Genomic DNA, 16,261 nt, shown 5'->3' on the forward strand with positions numbered 1-16,261 from the left:
TGACACTGAGTATTTTGCTCATTCTGGGACCGCCGAAACTAGCAGACGAATATCTAAACATTATTTTTGGGGATACATGTTTCGAGATGTCGGACGATATATTGCAAATTGCATTGTTTGCGGTTTGGCAAAAACAGTCCAGCGTCAAGATGCAGCTCCCCAGAAACCACGAATACCTAAGTTTCCTTGGGAAATGATTTCTGTAGATGTGCTTGGTCCATACCCGTAAGCGTCCGGGACTAAAAATAAGTATATAATACTCGTGGAAGACGTATTCTCGCGATGGTTAGAAGCTTTCACTTTCAAAAGAGTAACTGCATCTGACGTCGTAAACGTATTAGAAAGAGAGATATACTCCAGATATGGAGTTGCGCATTTTTTGATATCTGATAATGGGAGAGTTTTCACCAGTAAATGTTTAAGCAGATCCTGCAATAAATACAGAGTAACACATCTTTACAGTGCGATTTATCTTCAAAGGGCCAATCCAGTGGAGAGGCGAGTGCAGGAGTTAAAGAAAGTCCTTCGAGTACTCCTTCTGGACAGCCCTGAAGCGAACTGGGAGAAGAAACTCCCTTTGGCTTTGCAAGTACTGCGTGGAAGGCGAAATGCAGCCACAGGAGAGACCCCTTCGGCTATAGTACTAGGGTATGAGCTGCCTCTTCCAGGAGAATGGCAGTCTCAGTAGAGTAAACAGAAAAAACTATTATCACCAAAGGACAGGAAACGTAAAAACAAAATTGTATTTTCAAGACAATGCCAGTATCAAAAGAAAATGTTTCCTAGACAAGACGAGAAGCCTAAAGTAATTTTTCAAGTGGGGGATCAAGTAAACGTACGAGCCAGAGCTCCAGGTGTATTTGCACCTGTATGGAGAGGTCCAGGCTTAGTGATTAAACAGTTATCGGATTCAAAACCGAAATTTTCATTGAATCGATCCTGCAAATGACGACTCCGAATTGAAAATTACAGTGAATTCCGCTTCTATTATCAGTTTACTTGATGAAAAAAAATTTCCACGTTCTTCGAGACCGTCTCGGGTTTGAGATAAACCCTTTGGCATCACAGCAGATAAAGGATTATTCTATAGTGCGGGGAGAGAGGGCGTGACGTGCGGTGATATTAAAAGAACAGTAACAGACTGTAAGTAAAGTAATTTCTTTTTAGAATTAAGAATCTTTCGAACTCATAGATAACAGTATTGTAGCAGTAATTTTTAGTTTTGTATTTTGTGAGAGAAGGTAATTATATAATAGGTTAGTTTAGGTTTATTCGTTGTCCTAATAACACAACGTTTTGGCATCCCTGTATGGTATTTCTTGTTTTGCTGAATTTAAATTCTAAATTCATTTGTTATTTTATTTTGTGGTTCGACACTAGGAGTGATTTTTTTGTGAGGTAAAAATGTTCAAAACAAACGGGCCTTCTTGTACTGTTGGAGAGAACCGGGATGGCAGTCAGGAATCCGTTCAGGAAAGTGAGGTGGACATTATAATGCAAATTAATAAATCCAACCCATTTCTCTCCACGTCAGGACAAGGAAGGTCATCCAGTGTGAATCATAACAGTATATTAAGCCTTAAGTAGCACATATTAACCTTTGTTCTTATATTTCATGTAACACTGAGGACTATATGAGAAGGAAGCCAAAGCAGACTATGATGAGCTATTATCGTTATTGGAATTCACGATGGGCCTGTACGTTGATGCTCCAAGCTAGCCGAATCATCGATTGAATAATCGACCCACACCACAAACATTTATGGGACATTAATCATAAAGGTGTTCAGTGATGTGAGATGCGAAGTTTTGCTCATAGGACTAAGCCTCTATTAAACTTTTCTCAGTGTTGCAGTATTTTTGTTGTTCTGCCACTGAGAGAACCGGATAGATTTAGGGTAAATAAAAGTGCATAATGTTGTTTAGGTATAGTTACTGGAAAGGAAAGATTTTATTAGGTTTCTTGTTAGAATAAGAACTAACTTATTATTAAGAAATGATTGTAACCAGTGTCCTTGGACAAACTTAACTGAGTACTATGGAATACCTACTAACCATTTATTATAATGTCTTCGTATGTACACATGTAACTTTTAAATTTGTATTAGGCTAAACGATATTTTTATTTTTGTTAAAATTTTTAATTATTGTTCATATAAAACTGGGGACCAGTTTTTCTGGGGCGGAGGCATATGTCACGAATGGAAAATCCATTAATTCAAAAGATGGACTTATTGACTTAAAAACATAAGAATATTCGAGGATTGCGAAATATTAAGCGCACGAGGCAAGGTCGCACCAGGATGCACCTAGTGCATCGTATCGGTGATGAGTCACCCCCACCTGCTTTACAGAAATATAAAAAACAGGCGACGAACAATAACAAACTACGTCAGCCGATCAATCGGGTATAAAATACGCCGATTTCAGCAGTATTGGATGAGTGTGAAGCAATCGACAGTAGTGCGACCAGCTGAACCAAGAAGTCGACTCTCCTCGAGGAAAGAAGATCAAGTAGTCCATTCTTCAAAATTATTCCAACACGAAAGTGACCAAGCCAGCCGCCAGAAAATGCTAAGTCCTTAGCTTAGTATTCATGTAAGTACAATTGTTGAATTATTAACTTTTAGTGTGTTGGATTATGGCTGTATTATACGGATCCACTTATAAATGTTTGGTCAATAGACTTAAGTGTTTAATAGAAAACTCGATAGTGTTTGATTCCATCCTTAAAACTGAGATCCCGGCGCGACGTTTAACGTCGTGAGTCAGTTTAAATAAGTGAATGATTTCTTTGAAGCTCCAGTTGACAAGCGTGTCCAAAATATTACTGGAGTTGTTAATCAACGCGATAAGGATTGGTGGTTATGGAATCGTGCTGTACGACACCATGAATCAATAGTGTTTTGTAATTTCCATTATGTTCTTGAGATAAGATCTATAAATTTAATTATGAATATTTGCATTGAATGTCATGAAGGTTTTGTTGATGAGTTTTACAAAAAAGTTGCTTATCACTACAAGTGAATATGCCTTTTTTCATATTGTCACGAATGGAAAATCCATTAATTCAAAAGATGGACTTATTGACTTAAAAACATAAGAATATTCGAGGATTGCGAAATATTAAACGCACGAGGCAAGGTCGCACCAGGATGCACCTAGTGCATCGTATCGGTGATGAGTCACCAACACCTGCTTTACAGAAATATGAAAAACAGGCGACGAACAATAACAAACTACGTCAGCCGATCAATCGGGTATAAAATACGCTGATTTCAGCAGTATTGGACGAGTGTGAACCAATCGACAGTAGTGCGACCAGCTGAACCACGAAGTCGAGATGTCGACTCTCCTCGAGGAAAGAAGATCAAGTTAAGTAGTCCATTAAAGTGACCAAGCCAGCCGCCAAAAAAGTCCTTAGCTTATGTATTCATGTAAGTACAATTGTTGAATTATTAACTTTTAGTGTGTTGGTTTATGGCTGTATTATACGGATCCACTTATAAATGTTTGGTCAATAGTGTCACAAGTAGATTTTCGTTAATTACTTATTCAGCAAATAATCGGCCACTGACCGAAACAAGTCGTCGACCACTTGAGTTGCAAAATAAGCAATCGAACCTTTTTAGAACGGAAGCTAACTAAGGTGTTGCAATCACCAGTCAGCAATAAGTCATCAATTGTTCGGACAATGATCCAAGTGCTTAGACAAGCAATTAAGAAATTGAACTGACTAAGGGATCGCAATACCTTACAATAAATAGCCGAGAAATTGGGAAGGAGGGTTAGTCAGAAATTATCCGCGAAAACTAAACGGTTCGGTCGCGAAAGTTGAGGGAACTCTACCCTGACACTTACCCTCGTCCAAAATGGTTTGTGAAGTAATTATCATGTAAGTACAAACTCTATTAAACCAACTTATGTCTGACAATGCGTCTTATAAATTCAGTATTCATTTAATCTTTCTCTATGAATAAACGTTGTTGTTTTTGTTATCCAATCTTTGAGTTTAACTTGACTACGACCCCAGCCTACACGTCCCCGCGTTACGACTAAAAACTAGATCGTGACAATAGACTTAGGTGTTTAATAGAAAACTCAGTGTTGAGGAAAACACAGATTGAGGAAAATAATGTGTGGGCTATAAAAGAAATTTTAGGTATTATTATCTTTTGGCTGGGGATAGTAACGTTAATGTATTTAGTGATATTTTGGGGGTTACCTTTGCTATTGAAGCGCTCATTTGATAAAATTTTGGTTTAATATGGGTGGTACATCTTCAAAAGAGGAAGAAATTATTATCCCTCAAGCAGGAAACAGTAAAGGATTATCAAATAATTCGGGAAAAGATAATTCATGGTCAGCTAAGGAAATTTTAATTATTATTTTTTTGTGCATGGGGGTATTAATGCTTGTGTATTTTAGCGTTAAAAAAATTATTAGTTTGATGAATAAGCAAAATCGCAAAGAAATTGCTAGGAATAATCAACTTGTTTAAAAAATAAATTCAATAATATTAAAAAAAAAAATTAAAAAAAATAGATAAAATACGTAAATAAATAAATAAACATAACACATACATGAGTTTAAATAGTCATTGGCATAATAAAAATTGTCCATGAGTGAATCGAGTGACAAAGATCGAGTCAAACTCGCAGTAGGGCTCAAAGTTTGTCGGAAAAAGAAAAATTCGTGTTACGTGAAGCTATCGCTAAAGGTCGAAACCCAGAAAAAGTGATAAAAGATTTCAAACCCGAGCGCATCATAGTTCGACTGTGTGTTCTCCTGCTTCGACACAAACGGCAACTTCTTCACAAAAACAAAAGCTTGACAAACCCAGTTCAGTTGTTTGTTTGACAAGCAGTGAGGACGAAGAAAATACTCTTGACAAAACTGTCGTGAGCGTTCAAGCTCAAACTCCCCAAGCCTCGGCTTCAACTTCTAAGCCCCAATCCACGGAAGTTTATTTCAAACCAAGAGCTTCATTGAGTAGAACTCCGCCTAAACCGCGAGAAACAGAAGGTCCTTGGCAAGAAAGTCCCTTAGAAGTGGTAGTGCCACCAAAGCTTACCTCATCCCGCCCCACAGACTTATTACAAGGTTGTAATAATCCTTGCCCACCCCCTGTAATTCGGGAGAGAAACCGTGTGATACGCCCTAACGATACTTCAGTAATGGCTAACATGACCCTACAGGCAGCTTTGGCTGAGCCAAAAACTCCAGCCACCCCAAAGTTTACATGTCCACCTACATTTAACCCTTCTATTGACTCTCCCATTATTTTTGTGAATAAATACGAAAAAGCAGCGATTGTAAATAGCTGGTCAGAAAATCACAAAATATCTTATTTAGCTAATTTTTTGGAAGGTCCAGCCCATACATGGTTTGGTAATTATATTAGTGAGCCAGAAAATCAGATGAAAACATGGCTACTACTTTCGACTTCTCAAGCAATATTTTATACATTTCCAGAAACTGTTGGAAATAAGGGAAGTGATTCGGTCAGTTCCTTGCTTCATCACTTTGTATTCAACTATCTCAACGAAGAAGTTCAACATTTAGAAATATTTTGCGACTCGTGTGGGGGGCAAAATAAGAACTATACTGTGTTCCGACTTCTTCACTATATAGTCCACGTTGAAAAGAGGCTACAATCGATAAAACTTACTTTTCCAATAAGAGGGCATTCCTATTTGGAGTGCGACAAAGACTTTGGTTTGATTAATCAAAAGAGCCGAGCTGAAGTACCGGAAGTTTGGATTGAAGTATTCAAATCAGCTAGAGTTAAACCAATGCCCTTTGAAGTGGTTTGAAGTGTAACAAAGCAATTTTAAGAACTGGACGTTCTTTTTAACTCTTACCGAGGTAGTGGTTTAAAATTTATACCACGATAAATACAACCCAACCGAGTTAGTGGTCTTATTTATGGACCACCTATTCAAACTCATTTTGCAAGTAGAGCAGCCGCTCAATATTTAAACCGAGCGGTGGTTAGGCGTTACTTTGGTATAGTAAAGCGTAAGAGTGAATATGAGATAATTTTTTGTCACTTTGCTCTCTTTGGCGCCAGTGTTTTGTTTACTTCTGCACTGTTAGCACGTGTTTCACATGGTCGACGTTGTTTATAAAATAACGTATTTTTTCTCATTATATTTATGTCAATTCGACTTAGTACTTGGAAATAAGTAAGTATAACAAGATATTTTGTTGATTCACTTTTTTGTTTTATCGGATTTCCGTTAAAACTGGTGGTTCTTATTTTGAACCACCGCGTCAGTTGCCAAATTTAATTCAGACTATTTCAGCTGCGAGCGGAAACCGATATATCATGGAAAACGGATATCTTCCATTCCATTTAGTTGGGATGACCCGACAAGAACTAGAAGAGAGATTGAAAATTTTGATGCAGAGTCAATTCCATCAGGAGACGAGTCCATTGATGAGGATGCTAACCTTGAAGGCCAACTTGATGGAGAACAAATTCCAGATGGTGAACAAGACATTAGCATTGTTATGTCCGACGGTGAAAGTGAAAGTGATTCAGAAAACGAACCCTTATCTATTTTACAACAAAGGCTAAAAGGTAATACTGTTGAATGCGATTCTCAAGAATTTTCTCCAGATTGGGGAAAAAATGTACGTTTTGATAGTCCTGCAGTGTTCAATGAGAAAACTGGTATTCCAGATCAAATCCTTTCATCAAATCCGAGCCCTATGTCACTTTTTAGTTTATTTTTTGACAAAAATATTATTGAAAAACTGGTATTTGAGACAAACTTATATGCACAACAGAACAAATCCAAACCGGGTAAACCCTTTTCCAAACCCACATTCAACGAAATGTCCGCATTCTTAGGCATAAATTTGCTAATAGGAATCAAACGAATGCCAAGTTATAAAGACTATTGGTCCAGCTCACCAGACCTTCATGACAGCTACATAAGTTCGCTGATGAGTCAGAAAAGATTTGGGTGGCTTTTAGGACACTTCCACATTAACGACAACTCACTTATGGCTAATCGTAATTCTCCCGATTTTGACCGACTTTATAAAGTTCGGCCAGTTTTAGATCATTTAGGAAAGGCCTTTGCAAAGTCTCTACTACCAAGCGAGGTTCTGGCTCTTGACGAGAGTATGATCAATTTAAAGGCTAGAAGTACTCTCAAGCAATACATGCCCAAAAAACCTATAAAGAGGTTATAAGGTGTGGATGCTTTGCGACAAATCAGGATATTGTCTAAAGTTTGATATCTATACAGGCAAGTCAAGCGTTCAAACCGCAGAAAAGGGCCTAGCTTTCAGAGTGGTAACCAATCTTATGCCGGGTCCACATTAAACCGACAAAGTAGAAACAAAACAGAAACTTTATGTTTTTCAACAATTCTGCAACAAAGTTGGAACATTTACGCAACTTTTTTGTCTCGCCTCTGTTTTGTCGCCTAATTCCGCAACAATTTTGAGTCCCGTCGCTGGTCGGTAAACATCAAAGGGTTTCTGTTTTGTTTGCTTTTTCCGGAACTGTGTCGATTCAGTGCGGACGGAAGAAACAAAACTTTCAATATCGTTCGCGTGTGGTTAACAGTTTTTGTGAAAACGATGTCGGGAAAATCAAAGTGGACAGTGGATAATACTTGTTTATTAATAGAAATGTATAGAGAGACACCATTGTTATGGGACCCAAATAATATTGACTATAAAATCGTTATAAAAAGGCTGATGCATTAAAGGAATTTGGACGAACTCTGAACGTATCAGCGGAAGAAATTGAAAGAAAAATTAGAAATATCAACTCTCAATATCAAAGAGAAAAACGGAATTACCAGCAGTACAAAAAGTCTGGCGCGGGACAAAAGTTCGTATCCAAATGGTTTGGATATGCGCTTATGAATTTTCTTAAGGACAAGAATAAACCACGTGAAACTCAAGAAGCTGGAGGATTGCCCATAAATATGCAAGTAAGTAATTAAAGTGTTTATTTACTAACGATTAGAATATATAATAGGTATACATATTCAGAAAGGTTTTATTGATTAGCAGTAATTTACTTGCCAAGGAACTTGCCCTTGCTCCGAAGCAAAGTACTGTGCGAATTCATCTCTAATGGCCGCAGCTTCCAGTGAGGGTTTTCGAGCAATACGACTTAAACTTCGGAAAGATTGTTGATTTTCAGTCGCCTTTCTCCATTCACCATTTTCAAGTGTACCACTGTCTAAGTGTTCAATATCGAAACTCCCTGGTGGCGTATACCTATTTCTAGATGGCGAGCTTCTCCGTAAATAATTGTGAAGATGAATGCACGCCATAACCAATTGTTCTGTCTTTTTGGGTTGTAGCAGTATAGGTTTGCGAAGTACGCGAAATCGGGCGGCCAAAATACCGAATGCATTATCCACAACTCTTCGCGCTCTGCTAAGTCTGTAATTAAATATCCTTTTAACAGATCCTTTTTCTTGGTGACCACTATATGGCTTCATGATGTGAGGAGTAAGGGGAAAAGCATCGTCCGCTACAAACACATAGGAACATTCTCTTTCCCTTCCGGCAAGAATTGTTTTTGGTGGCAAACTTAATCGTCCATCAACCATTAATTTATGAAACAAGGTATTTTTAAATACTCCTCCGTCCGAAATTCGGCCTTGACACCCAACGTTTGCGTAAATAAAATTATAATTTGCGTCCACTATTGCAAAAAGTACAATACTAAATGTACCTTTATAATTGTAAAATTCACTTCCACTAACAGCAGGAGCTTCCATTAAAATATGCTTTCCGTCCATTGCGCCTAGACATAAAGGAAAATTCCAAATTTTATGATAATCGGTGCTGATCTGCCTCCATTCGTCTTCATTGCGAGGTGTCTGGAACAAAAATATTATGATGTTCAAATAATACCTTCTGAAAAAAATAAGAACTCGACTTCTTTTTTTATTGAAAAATTTAAAGGAATTGCTAATTTCGTTTTTTCCTTTTTGTTATAGGTATCTGAAGACTCCTATAGCAGTGAAGAAGGTGAAACAGAAATAACAGAAGCTGTTTTGGATAATGACGATGGTGCAGAACCAGACCAACAAAGTGAAGTTCCCCTTTTACCTTCTGATAAGTCAACCTCGCATAAACAAAGTACACCAGCAAGAAAGAAAAAGCCGGTAACAAAAAATACTACTGACGAGCGATCTGAAGAAATTTATTCAATGATAAAGTCTGTGCATCAGGACCGGCAAGAACGTCGATGGGCCCAGCCTGACGATTTTGATGTATTTGGCGAGATTGTTGCTCGAAAGTTGCGTAATTTGCCGACTCGTTATGCACAAATAACCTTACAACATCAAATAAATGTTCTACTATATGAAGCCGAATTAGGCAAATATAATGAACCTCCTCAAACCTCCCAAGTACATCGAGAACTCTCACAATACGTTCGTTTGCCCTCAGTCTCGCCAGCATCTTCCTCCATTTCGCAGACTTACTCAAATCCACCTAGCGTCCAGTCATACGCACAGCTGTCCAGTGTACAATCTTTACCAAATACCACTTATTTGCAGCCGCTTGCAACGGTTCAGTCGACCTCACAATCAGGTATGGACTTTACAGGTGAAAACACACGCGACAGTGCTTGGGATGAAGTATAATCAACCTCATCGAAAATGTTTTTATTATTTTTTAAGGTCCTATTTTTTATATGTCTTTTTACTGTCACACGGAATCAAAATAAATGCTATTAAATTATGCGATTTTATTTTCAATAAAATAAACACAAGCTAATTTACTTACCTTAACAAAACCATTCAGAACTTCTACCAAAGCTTCACATGTTTCTGGCACAATTTGTGAAATTGATTGCTTAGATATTCTTGTCTGGTACATCAGACTATGGTATGAATCACCGGTTGCCAGAAATCTTAAGGTAACAGCTAAACGTTCTGTTATAGAAATAGAATTTCTAAAATTCGTATTTTTCTTTTGTATCGCTGGTCCAACTAATTGTAACAAACTTTCAAAATCTTCGCTAGACATTCTTAAATAATTGGTAAAACTAGAACGTATCTCGCCTGATAAACCAATGTCGTCTTTACGGATATCACTAATCAAATTTTCGACTCCGTGACTCGTTCGTCTGCGCAAAGTGGGTCTCACCCAAAAACGTCTTCTTTTCTTCTTCAAATTTAACAAAATATAATAATAACCAGCCATTAATACGAAATCGTCGTCTTCTTCAGCACGAAAACGGTAACGAAACATGCTACAGTGTGGACTGCAAAGACAAAGCTGAAACATGGAATGTTTGTTGCTGTTTTGTTTTTAATAAACGGTCTGCGATGTGGACTTTGTTTCGAAAATATTTTGTTGCATAAAAGTTTTAAAAAAGTTTTGTTTTTGTTTTGTTTTCTGTTTTTGTTTTGTCCGTTTAATGTGGACCCGGCATTACAAAGGGTTTCGAGGGAAAAAACCACAAACTTTTTTTTGACAATTATTTCACAACCGTAGAGCTTATGCACAGTTTGAAACAAAGAAACATATATTCTGTAGGTACAATAAACCCAAATAGAAAACATGTTCCTTCTTTCAAAAGTGATAAAGAGCTTCGAAGAGGCGATTTTGACTGGTACACAAGCAACAAAAACATTTTGGCTCTAAAATGAAAGGACAAAAGAGCTGTACATTTATTGTCAACTTATCACAACCCAGAAGACTGCACTGAAGTAAACCGGCGTAATAAAGATGGCAGTGTTATTACAATACAATGTCCAATGGCATTGCGAGAGTATAATAGCAATATGAACGGTGTTGATAAATTCGATCAGCTACTTTCAAATTATAAAATTAATCGTCAGAGTAATAAGTGGTGGCACCGAATATTTTTCTATTTCTTGGACGCCTCTGTTGTAAATGCCTACTGTCTTTATAAAATGTTACCACTTGATAATAAAGCTTCGGCGAAAGACTTTAGACGGAATATTATAGATGGATTAGTTGCACATACTTTGGTGTCACTTCATTCAAGAAGAAAAAATATTGGTCCTGCTATCCAAATTAAGAAGTCCAAACCCTTTGTTCCGGATGAGATACGACTATGTTCAGTTGCTCATCAACCAGTCAGAAGTTCCAGAAGACGGTGTGGATTATGCAGTTCGAAAGCCAAGCCTGTCCGTACTGACTGGCAATGCTCAACCTGTCAAGTTCCACTTTGTTTAGGTAAAGAAAAACAGTGTTTTCAAATTTTTCATAATGTTAATGGTAATTAATAAGAATAACAAATAAGCAAGACCTATTTTTTCATTAAAGAGCAAATACAATATTTTTGTTTTTTTTGTTCAACCGTCGCGGTGGACTAAAATATGAACCACCTAAATTTGAAAAAATTACAATGTGTGTTTCAAAAAATGCATCAATTACCTTGTTTACATATAACAAGGACCTAATATATCATAATGTTTCTTCTGATTTGTAGAAGAAAAGTTGTTGCTCCAGTTAGTATATATTTTTGGTTTATTTTCTGCGCCGGTAAGAGAGAGGTACAGAAGAAAATGTCCCTTTCCAACTCGACCGATTCGAGAACTAAAAATAGTTAGAGCATCCTCGCCTAATTTACTACAGGACGACATATAATGGGATGTGAGAATCCAGCCCTGTAACAAACCCAAAATTTAAACCTACTCAAAAGTGCAGAAACGGAGAATTTGAACTGCCCGATTATTTATACAATGGTACGTAAGTTTTCTACTGATAATATTACAATGGTATAATCATAATTTATTTAAGAATTTTAGAGCATTTACCAATAAGTCACATTAAGTGGAAAAATCTGCAAGATTTGAAAAATTTTGTGGGCCCGAGGCGCAGAATTATTTTTCCAATATTCCACATTCAATAAATTAAAATACCTGAAGCCTCTCTGACTCGAAATTAGTTTATAGTATCATGCAGGGTAAGTTTTCTATTTAAAAACAAAAAAAAATAATAAAAAATCCTGTTTTTTAATAGATGAAGCATGCAAGTATTTTGCTGAAAACACCATTACTTGAGTGTTCACTTAATGACATGGCGCCTTCTTAGAATGTCGCGCATGGACATGGCGCGTTTTTCCATTTTTTTTATGACGTCAAGTGAAAGAATGTTGTTTTTGTAAACCACGCTACATGCTACATTAAAATCTACCTAATAGGTGCTACTACAAATGCTGAGTCGTCATTTCTACCCTAGTTCAAAATCTAGTTAAAATTTAAACAAGACTGTAAGGAATTAAAACCTTTAAACTGGTTTTTCTCGAAATCGATTTTTTTGACAAAGCGCCTTTTTCCCCTGTGGTCTTCATATGTAAACCTACTAACCATTTATTATAATGTCTTCGTATGTACACATGTAACTTTAAAATTTGTATTAGGCTAAACGATATATTTTTATTTTTGTTAAAAATTTAGCGAAATATTAAGCGCACGAGGCATGCAAGGTCGCACCAGGATGCACCTAGTGCATCGTATCGTCGATGAGTCACCACCACCTGCTTTACAGAAATATGAAAAACAGGCGACGAACAATAACAAACTACGTCAGCCGATCAATCGGGTATAAAATACGCCGATTTCAGCAGTATTGGATGAGTGTGAACCAATCGACAGTAGTGCGACAAGTCCTTAGCTTATGTATTCATGTAAGTACAATTAGTAAGAGAAATACCTAATAAGTTGAATTATTAACTTTTAGTGTGTTGGATTATGGCTGTATTATACGGATCCACTTATAAATGTTTGGTCAATAGACTTAAGTGTTTAATAGAAAACTCGATAGTGTTTGATTCCATCCTTAAAACTGAGATCCCGGCGCGACGTTTAACGTCGTGAGTCAGTTTAATTGATGAACCCAGAAGGGCTCATAAATTAAACGTGAAAATATGAATTGCGATGTGTGTTGTAAAGCTACAAACGCTTATAATATAATTTTTTCTTGTTATTGGGAGAAGAAAACCAAAATAATAACGACAGCGCCTTAGAAGACGAAATAGGACAAGATGTCGTAAGTGAGACGTATAGCTGTTGCACTAATAATCCAAATATTGACGTGACATTAAGAATAAAGGAAGTGAATGATTTCTATGAAGCTCCAGTTGACAAGCGTGTCCAAAATATTGTCACGTTTCGGGGGTGGCGCAGGAAGAGAAACAACAAACGTAGCTCAAGTATGTATCCTTTATTTGTATACTGACGATGATGCCTAACTAAATCTTACCCCCAGATTAAGAGGGCCGCTAGTACCGCTACAGGCGGGACGCCCATGGAACACTCTCTACGAGGGGGTGCGTGGGGGTGTGTGTGTGTGTGTGAGTGTGCGTAAGGCCTCCTGATGTGCCGCCAAGCGGAACCCGCTCGATACGAGCAGGGAACCCCTATGTCCGACAAGCCCGAAGGATTTACTTTATGCACAGCAAGCCCCCCTTGGAGTGTCGCCAAGCGAAACCCGCTCGATACGAGCAGGGAACCCCTATGACCGACACGCCCTAAAGGACTTACTTTAGGTACTGAAAGGATCAAGAGTCCCGACGGTCACCACTGGGTTGCGTAAGGACTCTAGTCTGTTCAGCCTGGATTTCCAAGAAGGTATCGAGCCGTCCGGGCACTAGGAAGTTCGGACTGATGCTCGATAGACCGACCCAGAGACCAGTAATCTTCGATGGCTTGAGACGCCGATTAAATACTCATCTCATGACCCCAATTTGCCGGTCTGTACTACTGGGGGAGACCGGGGCCAGCCTAGGTAACGGAACATGGTGCAACTTATGTTATTCGTGACATCTCCCCCCTCTGAAGAGTGTTCGCCCCGGACACTTAACCCTAACGTAACTAAATAACCTACATGCCCCATGGCTTTATTTACAACGTGTGACCAATCGTAACTTATGTCTTATTACGCTCCCCTTGTTATCTCTCTTGTGGTTCTCCTGGAAACTGTTGCTCCTTCCTGGAGGGCGGCCTTACGCGGCTTCGTCTTGCCTATCTGTGCGCCAGAGCACCCGTTACTCAGTTCGCGGGTGGTGGCGCCCTCTATTGACTTTCCTCGTCCACTTTGAAGTGCGCGGGATGGTCGCTTGCTCCGTGAGTTCCTAGGTTGTGGTATCCTGGCTGTAGAGGGCGTGACGGTTGGTCAACCTATTTAAATATGTATTTTGTAAGTTTATGTTTTATTGTTTATACTTAATTGTTTAGACTATGTAAGCTTTATGAAATATACTTAGTTTGCACCCTACTTATGCAAAATGTTACCCTTACAACTTATTTTATTGTTTAACTGGTCGTCGAAGTGTAAGAGCAGAATAATGGAATCAAGTAAGTTCACTTTTTCCTCTTTCCTCTATTTTTCTCTGTGTCATTTTCCCTTTCTTTTTCCCTTTAGTTTCTCGTTACCAAGGGTTCCCTTGCACCAGACGGCGGTTAAGGGCCCGGCTGCTACGTCTCCTACACCAAGTCCGTTCTGACTTTCCACGAGTATGTTATTCTTAGATCGGGACTTGCTATTTCATTTTTTCTGGCTCTTTTTTTTTTTTCTTTAAGGGAATCGTACCGGAAGTGTATATATTTAAGGTGCCGTTTGGTGACTGGCCCCCCAGCTACCCAGACACCCATGTGCTGCTTCGCGAGGGGTCTTTTTGTGGACAGATATGTCTGATTTCATTTACCCCTCGCCTTCGGCGACCAGTTATACATTTGTATTATTAATACTTAAATTTTCTAAAACGTGCTAACATATTATCTGAAAACTCTCATTGAGGTGGAACGTGAAGTAATTACATTTCCGTTCTTAATTTAGTCAAACTGACTGCTGGGCCAGTTTTTATCTGAAAGTGTTTACATTTTTTTAATACATTCCTCTCGAGCCAGCATTTGGGGTACGGACAAACAGCGCGAATGGCTCCTGAAAACAAACTACCAAGGTGCTCTCACTGTGAAAAATTAATTAAAGACAACCAACCATCTATTTCGTGTCGCTCTTGCCTGTCCTGGTTCCATAAGGGTTGCTCCGGTCTAACCAACCCCGAATTTAACAAGCAGGCCTCCTTATGGAGCAGAGCAAAGGAGACCACTTGGACTTGCAACCCCTGCTTGAATGCTGTAAAACCTAGTAACCAACCCTCTAACACAACTCACCGGCGCTCTATTGGGCCGGGCGCTCCCTCACCCACGAGTGTTCCCGGTGAAGACACTGGAACTCCCAAATCTATCTCGTTAGATGATATCATGGAAAAGTTACTGCACATCGAGTCTCAACACACCAATCTCCTATCTAAATATGAAGATCAAGTTAGAATTAATGCAGAACTGAGGTCTGAGATTGGCGAAATAAAACTGAAACTGCAACTTTCGGCGAGCGGCGGTGGCGATGAGATCACAACTCTTTCTGGCGCTGCTCGGCAGAACCGCGAAGAAGAGATTGTCCAGGAAGTCGTTCAAAGACAAACCCGTATGTACAACGTAATGATTTTTAACTTTAATCTCGAGGAGGGCATTCCTGAGACCACGCAGATCTCGACGATACTATCCAGCAACTCTGGTCAACAAATCGTGGCCAGTAATGTCGTCTCGTTTGGGAAACCAAACCGTAACGGTTGTAAGCCCGTAAAGGTTACTCTTGCGAAAACTACTGATGTAGCGAAGAACAGGAGACACTTTGCCGACCGGCATCGGATATACATTGAAGCGGATCTTTCTCCAGCACAACTAAAACAGCTTCAGGACACAAAGGAAGAACTGCGGAATCGTCGGTCAAATGGAGAAGAAGATCTGGTTTTGAAATTTGTCAGAGGCATTCCCACGATTACATCAAAAAACTTAACGAGCCAACAATCAACATCAACCATGAATTAACTTGCCTGTACCAGAATGTTCGTGGTCTTCGGACTAAGACCCATCGTTTCTTCAGCAGTGTTGCCTCCTCAGACTATGATATCATCGTAATCACTGAGTCGTGGCTCCAACCTGACATTCTGGACTCGGAACTTTTTCCTGACTTCTATTTGGTTTATCGCTCGGATAGAAGAATCAACTTGATGGATGCTTCCAGGGGTGGTGGGGTTATGCTTGGCGTTCATGGAAGGCTCAACTCCGAGCTTATGGATCTTTCACAAATCAGAATAAATGTGCCAAGTATTGATTTTTTAGGTTGTAAGTTTACTTGTGCGTATTTTGTATTTTTTGTATTTACTGTATACATACCTCCAAATACTAGTAGCATCGAGGTAGAAACATTTTTTGATCAGCTTTCTGCTCTC

The 16,261-nt window shown here is 38.7% G+C and overlaps 2 long non-coding RNA genes across 3 annotated transcripts in view; one reads left to right on the top strand and one right to left on the bottom strand.

The window, feature by feature from the left end:
• Window positions 1-16,261, bottom strand: part of LOC145735657 (uncharacterized) — a 261,472-nt gene that overhangs the window by 139,945 nt on the left and 105,266 nt on the right. The gene's annotated exons all lie outside the window — the stretch shown is intronic.
• LOC145735957 (uncharacterized) lies at window positions 11,819-12,179 on the top strand. The gene is made up of 2 exons (XR_014179815.1): window positions 11,819-11,929; window positions 11,986-12,179. It is a non-coding gene; the product is annotated as an uncharacterized LOC145735957 (long non-coding RNA).

This window comes from Ips typographus, linkage group LG11 (genome assembly GCF_016097725.1).
Source record: "Ips typographus isolate SLU linkage group LG11, UJ_Ityp_2.0, whole genome shotgun sequence".
Lineage (NCBI taxonomy): Eukaryota > Metazoa > Arthropoda > Insecta > Coleoptera > Curculionidae > Ips > Ips typographus.